The sequence below is a fragment of the Nycticebus coucang genome, chromosome 8 (genome assembly GCF_027406575.1).
Source record: "Nycticebus coucang isolate mNycCou1 chromosome 8, mNycCou1.pri, whole genome shotgun sequence".
Taxonomy (NCBI): domain Eukaryota; kingdom Metazoa; phylum Chordata; class Mammalia; order Primates; family Lorisidae; genus Nycticebus; species Nycticebus coucang.
This window is the reverse complement of record NC_069787.1, coordinates 11,970,082-11,984,104: the sequence shown is the minus strand read 5'-3', so window position 1 is coordinate 11,984,104 and position 14,023 is coordinate 11,970,082.

Genomic DNA, 14,023 nt, shown 5'->3' with positions numbered 1-14,023 from the left:
GATCCTAGAGTCAGGATAAAGCCTATTAAAAATTTAGAACCAAGGGCAACGCCTGTGGCTCAGTGAGTAGGGCGCCAGCCCCATATGCCGAGGGTGGTGGGTTCAAACCCAGCCCCGGCCAAACTGCAACAAAAAAATAGCTGGGCATTGTGGCGGGCACCTGTAGTCCCAGCTACTCGGGAGGCTGAGGCAGGAGAATCGCGTAAGCCCAAGAGTTAGAGGTTGCTGTGAGCCGTGTGACGCCACGGCACTCTACCCGAGGGCGGTACAGTGAGACTATCTCTACAAAAAAAAAAAAATTTAGAACCAAGTTAAATGAAACATTAGGCCACCTTGGTCACCAGGAACCACCAAGGCAAATACTATAAGAAGATAAATCCTTCTGTCTTCAACAAAGGTGTAATTCCAGTGATGAATGAACTATTTAGGTTGGCTTCCTCATCCTCAAAAGAATCAGTCTGAGAGGAAGTAGAAAAAAATTTTGAAGATTTTCTTGAACGAGGTGTGACCTCAAAAGTGATGACCACAAGGGAAATGAAATAAAACAGGCTTGGCTCATTCTTACATCTCCATTTCTGGGCTCAATTGATCATTCAGGCCCCTCACGCTGTACACCAGGTTGTTTCCACTTCTTGGTACTCACCTTTCTGAATCTAAGTTTTGTGAAAGATGTTCAATCAACAAGAATGGCGATTTGAATAGCGAGCAACACCAGAATCTTAACACCTGTTCCTCTCATTTCCTTCACTCTTTCATTCATTCATCTACTCATTCATTGATCCATCCTCACAAAAACTGTATTTACTGACACTTAAGGAAAACACAGTGAACAAGACACAGTCTGTTATTTTGTCCAGTGGTACGATATCTCAAGCAAAGAAGGAAAGATAACAAGAATTTGAAGACAGAAAAGCAAGTGCCGAGGCCCCTGGGATGACAGAGTGCATCTTGGATTGCAAGATTCTGGGCAAAACCATGTGATGACAGGCACTCAGGTATATAAAGAGACTGGGCCTTGGCGTCAGGGGTCAGACTCTGGGACTGCTGCTAATAGCTGTAAGACAATAGGCACATGGCTGAAGCTCTTGTTGTCTATTTCCTCATTTATGAAACAAGAATGTATGGGAAATCCTTAGCATAGAACAGGGCACGTGGCAAATGACCCCATGATTTCATGGTCATGGGCTGTTTCCCAAAGACATGCAAGGAGACACTGTTTCTCTCCTTTTATTTTTAATATTGAGTGGTGTTAGTCTAGGCCTGCATGACATGAGCCTGTTCCCCTGCAATGTGGCCTGGGCTGAGTTCAAATGGAAAGTAACACCTTCAGCTTCTTTTTTATTTTGGGTAAGAGAAAAAGATGCTAGCATCTGCTGAATCTTAGGTAGCATGGCATTTAATAGTTTGCCAGGTTCTTTCCAAACCATTCTGCTCATCCCCCTTCACCCAGTCCCTTTTTTGCAGGGTGAGGACTGAGGGATTACTAGTTCCTCATAACCTTTGTAATCAGAGAAGACGTCTGGGTCTTAGCAACCTGCCAAGGTCAGAGAGCCCTTCTAAGAGATGAGCTCACTAAATCCTGCAACTCTTCCTGCTGTGTCCCACCAGGGTGTTGCTTTTCTTCTTCCAGACAAATTCTAAAGTGACTAATACTTGTTTACACGGAAGCAGCAATGAGAAGCACTCACAAATGTTGCCTGATTTCTTATTGTCAAAGCAACCTGGATGAAGGCAACCACAGGAGGCTTTTTCACTGGGATACTGAAAGAATGTTTAGCTTTAGAAATATTTCCAGAGAAGACAAAAAAATCACAAGTAAAGGAATGTATGTATGTATACTCTGCCTCAAAAGTACACCACGGAAATAAATAATCAGGCTTAAATATGTCCTCTGGCCTAGTCTATAAGTCCCTGTGAGAGCTGTGATTAAGTATCCAATGCCTCTTTAAGCACCCACTCCCTCCGCTGCATGCAAACTGGGGATAATCATTTGTACAGAGGTGACAGTGGGGGCCAAGTTGCTTTCATGTTTCCCTTTCACCATTGGAGTGATTTTGTGGAAGGCAATTTTCCCCCTTTTCCACATGGCTCCATACTGGCTTCTACAACACATTCTGACTTAGAAGGAACAGGAGAAATGCTACAGCTGGTTCAGCAAAGGTCAAGTAGGAGGTGGGAGGGGGAATGCCTGCAGGGTTCTGAGACCAGGCAATGCTGATGATGTTAAACACACCACCCATCAGTTTTTGCCCCAGCTGAGCTATTGATATTATAACAGGTTTTCCTTCCTTTCAGTTCTTTGTTTTAAATGATTCCAGCTATTCTGCTCTGGCAATTGTCAGGGTTTGGCACTTAAATACTACTGGAAGCAATGGCTCAAGTTTCGTCTCACAAATAGACACAACCTAGCAAGTAGACTATAGGGGATGGGGCGGCGGCTGAGAGTCAGACTGTGCAGAATTGAAACCTGAATCTCCCACTGAATTGGCGGTGTGATGTTGGGCAACTGAACGCAACCCCTCTGAGCTTCAGTTTTCCCATCTATAAAATAGGGTTATTTAGAAGATTGAAATAACATAGGTAAAGCATACCAATTCTCTCAGCCTCACCTTTTGTTTTAGCCACTGTTATGTGGGTTCAAAACATTATGGGAGCAGCATGGCAATGAAAGGAACACTCCTATTCGGTTGTGTCAAGACTACTGAGGGGCAAGGAGGCCGGCACCTCAAATGCTAAGCAGATAGCAAGGAAGCACAGCCTCCAGCTGAGTTCCCAGTGGATATTTGTTCACACTTAGGTAAGTACAGCTGGAAGTCTTCAAAGGAAATATCCCAGGTCAAAAAACAAATGGTTTACCCCATTTCCTATTCCTATTTAACTAACTTTATCTTTACTGCCGGTCATTCTGAACCCGTATGCTCTTTTCAGCACATACTGTTTTCAGTACAGAAGGTCATAGGACCTGGGCTTTTGCCAGCAGAGTCCTTGGAACGCTCAAGGACCCTTCTATAACTAAGACCCTCATTGCTACAGAAAACAAGTCCAGCTGGTCTCTTGCCAGGTTTGTGAAGACGTGACCTGATACACAAACCAGGTCCCTCTAGCTTTCTGCTGAGAGGGTTCACTGATCCCACAGTGTGAGACACCTGCAGGCAAGTGGCTGGTACTCACAAATGCCCAAACTGGAGTGATGGGCACCCCTGACCAAGGAAGGATGACAACTCTGAACACGTCCTTAGGGTCCTGTAGGAGGAAAATGTTTCTGTGAACCACTAAGCATTGTGGAGCCCCTAAAGGATACCCTTCCCCTTCTCTGATTGTATGGAAGGTATTTGACAATTCTCTGTGTTATAAATGAGTGATAGCAGTACAGGATGTTGGGGGACCATGGTCCCCATTACCCAAACACAGTTGACCTTGTTCAATTAGCCAGTTTGCTAGAAAGTTCAACTGAGGCATGCTGGTAACTAAAAGCAAAAGTGAGTAGAAACTGAAAATAAAACTGGAATAGCACAGGCGGTGTGCATAGTGAGTAAATGAAACTTGCACGAGTTTCAGGATAACAAAGAGATTTTATTTAGGAAGAACAAAGAGAAAGTTTAGAACACTTCCAAAGAGAATTGGAAGAGAGTCCCTCTCATGAAGGAGCAAAAGTGAGAGAGAGGAGGTCAAGGCCTGCAGGGATATAAATATTCTCTGCATTTTTAATTGGTTGCAAGTCTCTCATTGGCCTCTCATCGACCCCAGGCAGTACTGCCTTTTTCTATTTGTCACTGATGGTCTCTTTCTATTGGTTATTGGTTACCTCATACCCACATTCTTTCTTTTTTTTTTGAGACAGAGTCTCAAGCTGTTGCCTTGGGTAGAGTGCTGTGACATCATAGCTCACAGCAACCTCAAACTCTTGAGCTTAAATCATTCTCTTGCCTCGGCTTCCCAAGTAGCTGGGATTATAGGCACCCACCACAATGACTGGCTTTTTTTTGTTGCAGTTGTTGTTGTTTAGCTGGCTCCAGCCAGGTTCAAACCTACCAGCCCTGGTGTATGTGGCTGGCACCCTACCCACTGAGCCACAGGCGCCACCCATACCCACATTCTTAAGGGCCCTCTTGACTTCCTGGTTCAGCAGGCAAAGTTTTCCTCCCCTGCCCCCCAACCCCTTTTCTTAGTGTTCCTTTTCACAAAGTAATTCTTGTCTATAGACAAGGAAATTCTGTCCTGTCCAAAGACTCCTTTCTTCACTATGGTAAAAACTAGTTTTGCCTTCATTTGCACACTTATTTTAATACTCCTAGTCCATAAATGTGTCTGTTCTTTGGATTGTCTTTTGAAGTGGGTAAAATATCTGTCTAGCTCCTTCCTTGGTTATGAGTTAAATATTTAATATGTGCTCAGTTTTAATTCCCTATGATAATTATGACTTTTATCCTACTTGCAAAATTATCTTTTAACAACTCCTTATAATATCTCAAGGGATTAAATGGCAGCAGTCTGTGTAAGGCACACTTAAATCAGTTTTCTCTCCTGTTCTGCTGCACTCTGCCTTGTGCCTCACTCCTGGTTCCTTAATGCCACGTTCCCAAGTATACTACTTGTATGCAAGTAGCTACTTGTATGCAAGAAATCATCTTGATTTCTGCTTGAGGGTTGCAAGGATAGAGCGGGGTAAGATACCAGAGGATGAAAATTATTTCATAAATGTTAGTTATTATTTGGTAAAATAAATTTACATCTTGGAACTAAAGATGGAAGACATATATTGAAGATGACAGCAATAAGAAGCCTGGGTTTCCAACAATCACGGAAGCATTATATTAACCTGAGACTGTATATGTTTACATGAAAGATAAACATCTCATTATACCTGCCACCCTAATTGAGTTTTCTGTCACTCTTGACTGAGCTTCATTCCACCTGATGTGTCCCCTGAGTATCCTTCATCTCACAGGAGCTCACAACATTCCCATTAGCATCTCTGAATACTCTTTATTCCTCTATTCCTCGTTTCCCCCAACAGCCAGCAGAGTTGTTTTGTGGATTCAATGAGATAAAATAGTAAAAGGACCTAGCAGGGTGCCTGTTAATCCCCCCCACCTTCATCTTCTTTTCTCTGATGACTCCCATCTCCACACAAAGTTCAGTCCCCTCAATTTATATTGCAGCTTCAGAACCTGACTCCTAATAGTGATAATTAAGCCATTTAGCTTGTCTGCAGAAACCAACTGGCATATTAAGTTTTCTCTTCCTATACCTTTTAAAAAATAATGATCTTTTCATACCAAATGCTCATTACAACAACAGTTCCTAAATCTCATGTTCATTGTATCTCTTATTGCACAATTATAGATCATGCTGTCTCTGGACTGCACTGTCTAATTATTTTTATTCATTAATAGCCAACACGTGGAAATAAAAGGATCCCACCTAGTCATTTTGAACACCTCCAACAAGCACATCATCGGTGAGAGTCATTACAGAATGAAAGGATTTTTAAAAATCATGGTTTATATTCACTAACCTACAAATATTTGTATATAGTTTATAAGGAGTTTATTGCAAGGAGTTCATGAAAGGAATAGTATAACCCTATAGCCCAAGTTTACAAAAGAGATATCCCCATGGACTAAATCTAGAAAGTTTCAGCTAGGTGATCATGCACAAAGAGAAATCTGAACACCACTGTTTTGCAGACATCACATTACAAAAGGATCTCCTGGGTCCCTGTTGGGAAGAGGGTAGGAAGAGTGGGAATGTAAAATGAATATTCTCAAGTTCTAGTACAGAGATTCATTCAATTCAGTAATCTATGATAGGTCTGTGCAATATGCAAGAATGTGCATTTTAATAATTCCACTCCCCTACCCCTGCAGTTTGGATGTGGTGGCCTCTGGACCACTCATTGCAGAACAATATCAAAAGATGTCCATGTGGTAGCACTAGGGCTTCTCAGTGAGCATAGACCTTATGCATGGGTGGCCCTAATCCTGGACAGAGGGAAAACTTCCAGGGTATGTCACAGATTGTCTTGTGCTACTATAACAAAATACTCTAGACTTGGAAATTTATAAAGAACTGGCATGTCCAATATTCCTCACAGTTCTGGATGCTGGGAAGTCCAAGAACAAGGTATCAGCATTTGGTCTGGTGAGAGACTTCCTGCTCTATCCTAACTTGGCAAAAGGCAGCAAGGCAAGAGATTCAACTACTCCCACATAGCCTGAAGCCTCTTTTATAGGAGTTAATCCCATTAGCCTTAAATCCCATTCGTGTGGGAGCAGCCCTCCCGGCCTAATCACCTCTTTAAGGAACCACCACTCTTAATCCTATCACATTGGCAACACCTGAATTTTGGAGGCCGTGCATTTACACTATAGCATTCTGGCCCTGATTCAGCAAATGTATGCTTTTCTCACATGTGAAATACATTCATTCAATATCAATAGCTCCAAAAGTCTTAACTTGTTCCAGCATCAACATTAAGCCTAAGTCCAAAGACTCATTTAAACATCACATGGTAAGACTCATGGTACAGTTCATCCTGAAGCAAACTGATTTACAACTATGAACCTAAGAAAGCAAGCAAGTTGCATGCTTTCAAAATATCTACAATGATGGAAAAAGCATTGGACATTCTCATTCCAAAAGAGAGTAATAAGAAAGAAGAAAAAATAACAGGTCCCAGGGGAGTTCAAACCCAACAAGGCAAGCAGCTTTAAGTCTTCATGTTTGAGAATAATATTTTTTGATCGCATGTCCCACCTTCCAGATACACTGGTCAGGTCCCCAAGGTTCTTGAAAGTCTAACCCCCCGTGGTTTTTCTCCATGGATCCCATACTTCATCTCTCACACATTGAAATGTCATGTCTGTAGATTTTCCAGGCTGACACTGCATGTTGGTGGCACTATAGTTCTGGGGTCTCCCTTGACTCAGCAGGACCTTACCCTAATATAAACTCTGTGAAGGCTTTGCCACTGTGATAGGTCTCTTCCTGGCCCCTGATGTTCTGGAAGACATACTGTAGAATCTAGGTGGAGGTAGCCATGCCTCTACAACTCTTGTACTCTTACACACCTGCAGAATTAGCACCCTGTGGGCACCACTAAGGCTCAATGCTTGCCCACATATACACAACCTCCAGAGCAGCAGCCCAAGCCATATCCAGACCCACTTAAGCCACAGTTGGGCAGCTGAAGAGAGCTTTAATGGAATTCAGGGAGTAGAGATGAAGGAAACTCAGATCAGAAAGTCACAGGGTCGGGTGAGAATTTTCCAAGTTATTTACAGCCTCATTCCCTTCGTCTTTTAGATCATTTCTTTTTTCTCACATTTTTACTATAAGCAAATTAAGAGAAACCATACAGCTCCTTCAACATTTTGCTACTTAAAGATTTCTTCTGCCAAATACCCTACTTCATTGCTCTTAAGTGCTGCCACCCACAAATCACTAGGACATGAATATAATTCAAGAAAGGTTTAAGCCTCTTTATAATAAGGATGAACTTTTTCCAGGTTCCAATAAATTGTTCCCCATTGCTATCTGAGATTTCATCAGAATGGTCTTCACTGACTATATTTCTGCCAACATCCTGTTTATGACCACTTAGGATATCTCTAAAAAGAGGTTCAGATCAGATGTCCCTAAAGCCCCTCTCTCCTGAATCCTCACCAGAAGTGTCCTTAATACTCAATTCATGACAAGCAGCCTTTTTTTTTTTTTTTGGTTTTTGGCCAGGGCTAGGTTTGAACCCACCACCTCCGGCATATGGGACTGGCGCCCTACTCCTTGAGCCACAGGCACCACCCAACCTTTTTTTTTTTTTTTTTTAGAATTCACTTCAAAACTCTTCCACCCATTAGACTCTAGTCAAAGCCGCTTGTATATTTTAGGTATTTGTTATAACTCAATTTTCTGTTCCAAATTTCTGTCTTCATTTTGTGTTATACTACCGGAACATCACAGACTGGGATATTTATTTCTCACCCCTTTGTTAGCTGGGAAGCCTACCTTTGAGGGTCCAATGTTTGTTCTGGTGAGGGCCTTCTTTCTACATCCTCACACAGATGAAGCCAAAAGGGCAATAAAGCTAAATGAGTGCTGCATGAAGCCTCTTTTATTACAGTCTGAGTCCTATTAATGAGAAAAGGGCCCACATGGCCTAATTACCTCTTGAAGGCCCCACCTCTTAATAATACCATGTTGGTGACACCTGAATTTTGGAGGCAATATATTCAAACCAAAGCAAGGGAATTGTGAAAAATAGAAGCCAAATTGAGACAAAGACAAAGAGACAGCAGTGGTATCTAAATATTCAGAATAAGAAAACCAAAACCAAGTAGGAATGCACAGATTGAGTATAAACCAATACTGAGAACTTATCTCCATGTGAGGGTTTTTGTCATTTGATATATATATATAATTTGTTATATTATACCTTTCAGGTACCTGAACAACATGGAGATGAGAAGATAGGTCATGTTTTCTGCATCTCGGGAGACTTTTTAAACCAAACAACCCACTAGAATCATGTGAAATGCAATGATGCTCCAAGTCTAAGTCAGAGAAGTCAAATATCTCCCCATTCCGCTAAAAAAATGACATCCACCTGGGTGAGTGCCTTAGTCAGGATTCTCCAGTGAAATAGAACCAATAGGAGATATGAGAGAGAGAGAAAGGTGTGTGTGGCAGACTACTACGGAGATTGTCTCACATAATTATACAGGCCTAGATATACGATCTGGTATCTGTAAGCTAGAGAACCATGAAAGCTGGTAGAATAATTCAGTTCAAGTACAAATGCCTAAGAACCAGAGGAACTGATGATATAATCATAATGCAAGTCTGAGGCCTGAAAATAAGTTTGGAGGTACCACAGATATTAAGTCCTGGATTCCAAATGCCTAAGAACCAGGTGTTCTGATATCCAAGGACAGGAAAAGATAAACATCCCAGCTAAAGAAGAAAGAGTAAATTTACCCTTCCTCCACTATTTTGTTCTATTTGTGAATTCAAAAAATTAGGTAATGCCTACCCACATTGGTGAAGACAAACTTCTTTATTCATTCTACCAATTCAGATGCTAATCATTTTCAAAAACACTCTTAAAGACATACCTAGAAATAATGTTTTGCCAGCCATCTGGGCAACCCTTAGCCCAGTCAAGTTGACATATAAATTAATGGACCCAAGGAGATATGAAAAGAAATAAGTAGAACATGCCTGAAGATTCAACTTTTGCCAATTTACTTTAGTTTCTCTTTTGAAGAGTTATGGGGTTTCATATTTGTTTTTGTCTTTAATCTTTGATAAAATTTCTGTTATATAAGAGCCAGACTAACACATAATATTAAGAAGCAATGAAATAATATAATATACATAAAGAAAACCTATAGTTATCATCCCCATTTCCTTTTTGTACTTTATTCTTTACCTTCCAGGATAAGTAACACGAATAGCCTAGTGAGTAAAGTGAGTATCTATCCTACACCTTTCTCTATGTAACACACATACACACATGCACAAGAATTGTTGACATTTGATTTTTTATACATCTTACTATTTTCATTTACCTGCAACTTTTTCCTAAAGCAAATAATATTTTTTAGACATACCTCCAAATAATTAGAGGGTAAGTTCCTAATTTTTAACTTAATGGTCTGTGGTATAACCATCTAGAAATCCAATCACCTTTATTCTTGGCATGTTTTTCCTTTGTGGATCTTGCCTTCCTATAGTCTAGTTGGTTCCCAATGTACAGATAGAACAAAATCAACCTTCCCTGAATCAAGGCATGCTTCATTATTTAAGTTCAAGGACACTACTCAGAGTCACACAAGTTCTCCTAAGTTTTAAACATCAATTCCTAAAGAAAATATCAAATTTGAATATAGTGGTGCAGAGAAAAAAACAAGGTTCTCGAGAGCATGCACCTTTAATTATGCCTATATTACACTAGAAGAGGAAAGGCTCAAGATAAAAGAGAATTTGGCCTATATTCAAAAATATCAAATCAGTAAGGCAGATTTATTTGGGGCATTTAGTACACTATTCCCCCTGAGTCCAGCATCCATATCAAGTTTGAGTATCATTTTACGTTTTTCTACAGAAGATTTTTTAAAATGGTTCAAAAATGATAGATGGTAAAAAAAAAAAAAAGAACATTGCTCAATTTCTTTTTCTTCTGCTTTTTATGTCAAGCAAGAGAGAAAAAAGGACTGGAGAAAATGGATACTGACATATATAGATACATCACTTTTCAGATCTATGTTATTGATCTATGTCACTAGATATTGACATGAGAGGAGTGAAACTCAAGCTGGGTGAGGACTCTAACATTATTGTGTTTAGGTCTCTGATAAACAGCAGTTGAGGACACTAAAAAACTCACAGGTGAGATACATGAATGACTGTTGGGTTATCTGTGAGGAATGCTAGAGAAAGAACAGCTCAGTCAGTCATTCTGCCATTCAACACCTTTACTAAGTAGGTGTTATTTTCCAGACACTTATGATTAAAGGGTGAACAAAAAGGCAAGAACCATGTACTCAAGGAAATTACAATCTAATGAAAGCATAAGACATAAATAAGGAAATACAATAATTTGAAGTTACAGGTTATATGAAGAAAAATGCTATGTGAAGGAAATAAGCTTATATGCTCTTATGCTGCATGTGAAGTATGTCACTCAGATATGGCTGGCATACCTTCAGTTAAGCCTGACAAACTGGAATATGTCTAAGTAGACAGATGTTGATGATAAAGAGTCTGGAAGCCTTGACAGTCAAGAAAACATAAAAAGGAATAATAATGTGTGGAACGAAAGATTCATAGGGAATGCAACACTTATCTTTAAATCCTTCAACAACTGCCATATGGAAAAGAAATTATTAGGTATATATTTTTCTGAATTCAGAATAGTTGGACAGTTCTTGAAATGAGGAAAATATCTAGCCAATATATGAAAAAACATTCGGAAAATTATAATTGTCTGAAAATGGATGTCTTTGCTTTGGAAGATAGTGAGCACTCTACAGTGGAGGAAATAGAACTGAAGAAATAGGGCCATTCACCAGGAATCTTGTAAACCAGCTGTGTATGTAACCAACAACAGCAACCACCTACCCTTTACTTCCCCCTGATGCATGATGTCCAGGAAAAGAACTTCGGTTCAAGAACTTACAGTCAGCCCCCTGGAGTCACAATTTCATGTTGTCCTGGATTTGGAAGAACTGGAGATCACTAAATCACTTAGCATAAGAAAAGATTATGGTTGGAAAAGGAGCTAAAAGAAAGGAAAGTGAGGGCAGTGTGAATAAAGTTGAAGAAGAGAGGAAAGATGGGAGAAGAAGGTTTGTTCTCTAACTGGATTTGAATAAATGGCTCTGGACTGGGTGAGGGAGCTAAGTTTAACATCCAGTTTTACTTTGTCAGCGAAGCTTATTTCAGAGAGTGGAGTGTGGGTGTGCACCCACAAGCAAGTGTTTACATATGGATGTACATGTGTATCTGTGTTTCAGTTAGGAAATAAGATGTACTGAGTTCCATATGGCAATTGATGTGGTCAAACAGCAGCGATGAAGTTTCATTTATTCATACATTTAACAAACATTAGCGAGGTATCTATAACATTCTAGGTGACTCAGGTCTGCAAGTTTTTAGAACTTATATTTATTGAATGAATAATAAATAATACCATATTACATCAAGCCAAAGATGATATTATTATTTTATGTAACATTAAAATAAAATTTTTTGCCAATTAAACCATAACCTCAATTATAAGATAGATCCCAATTTCAGAGATGTTAAAATGTGAAAAAAAAAATACCCATCTTAGAATCTAGAAAACATGATAGTTCTATTTCTTCTCTCTCATTCTTTGAAGAAGATACATTACAGATATAGCTGTCACCTTTTAAGAGGGATGTTGACAAATAGGAAGTTTTCCAGAAAACACTGATAGTTGAATAGAATCAAAAACTAAGAAAAGTAGAACAAAACAAAATGACAACTATTGCAAGAATTTGGAGCTAGAGATGATGAAGAGAATATAAGTTTTCAGGTATTTGCACAAATCCTAAGGGCCTAAAACTTTTTTAAAAACTTGTTTTCAGGGGTGGTGCCTGTGGCTCAAAGGAGTACGGCACAGGCCCCATATACCGGAGGTGGCGGGTTCAAACCCGGCCCCGGTGAAAAAACAACAACAACAACAACAACAAAAAAAAAAACTTGTTTTCAACTGAAACATTATAGATAAACATATTTTTAGGGTACATGTGATATTTTAATACATTCACATAATGTGTAAAGATCAAATCAGGATAATTGGGATATCCACTACAATGGAAAGTTTGAATTATTTTCTTCTAGCTATTTTGAAATGTACAATAGATTATTGTTAATTATAGTGACCCTACTCATCTACCTAATGCTAGGTCTTGCTTCTTCTGTGCAATTGTATTATATTTGTACCTATTAATCAACATATTTTCATTCTCCACCGCTTAACCCTTCCTAGTCTCTGGTAATGACCATTCTATTCTCTATCTGCATGAGATGCACTTTTTCAAATCCCACATATGACTATGAACAATGTGATATTTTTCTTTCTGTGCTTGGCTTATTTGATTGATAAGAATAACTGTCAGTTCTATCTATGCTGCTGCAAATGACAGAATTTTATTCTTTTTATAACTGAATAATATTCTATTATATATACATAACCACATTTTCTTTATTCATCCATCCATTCATGGGTTATTCATTGTTACATCCTCTTGCTGAATTGACCACTTTATTATATTTGTCACTTTTTACAATTTTTTTCACTTGTAGTCTTTTTTATGTGATACATGTACATATAAGTATAGCTATCCTCGGTCTTCTTAGGTGTCTCTGTGCATGGAATATCTTTTTCTATCCCCACACTTTCAGTCTATATGTATATTTTTTCTTTTTTTTTTTTTTTGCAGTTTTTGGCCGGGGCTGGGTATGAACGCACCACCTCCAGCATATGAGCCACTCCTACTCCTTTGAGCCACAGGTGCTGACCCTGTGTATCTTTATAGCTAAAGTTGCTTTCTTGTAGGCAGCCAATAGGTGAGTCTTCTTTTATTATTCATTATCATTCTTCTATGTCTTTTAATTGGAGAATTTAAACTATTTATTTATATTCAGTGGTATTATTGACAAGTAAGCACTTACTAGGGCTATTTTCTTGCTTATTTTCTTTCTTCCTTTCTTACTATTGTCTTTTACGATTACATGATTTTCTCTTATTTTTTGCTTTTAATTTTTAGTATATATATTATAGGTTTTTGCATAGTGGTTAATATGAGGCTTAAAGAAAACCTCTTATAGATACAATGAGCTATTTTAATGTGATGACGTCTTAGATCACAACATATAAAATAGAAACAAAAAAATGAAAAAATAAAAACTCTACATTTTAATTCTACCCCCCCATTCCCAGTCTGACTTTTATTGTCTCAATTTATAAATGTTTATACTGCCTATCTCCTAACATGTTACTGAAACTATTAATGTTTTTGATAGATTTGTCTTTTGGATGTCATACTAGAATTATGAATGGCTTGCATGCCATAATTAGTGGATTCGTACTTTTAAATATTTTCTTTTTGCATGTTCTTTTGTTTTTCAGACTATAGAACCCTCTTTAGTGTTTCTTATAAAATGACTGGCAGTGTTTGTCTGAGAGAGACTTTATCCTTCAAATTTCAAATATAACTTTGTTGGTTATACTGGATACGGTGTTCTTGGATGACAATTTTTTCCTTCTCTTTGCACTTTGAAAATGTCATCTCTTTCTCTTCTGACCTATATGATTTCAAATGAGAAGTCTTGTCAGATCTTTATTTTCTCTTTTTCTCTTGTTGCTTTTAGAATCCTCTCTTTATTCTTGACTTTAGAGAATTTGATTATTATTTGCTTTGGGGTTGTCTTATTGGGGTTGAATCTGTTTGGTGTTCTATGATATTTCTGTACCTAGATATTTATATCCTCC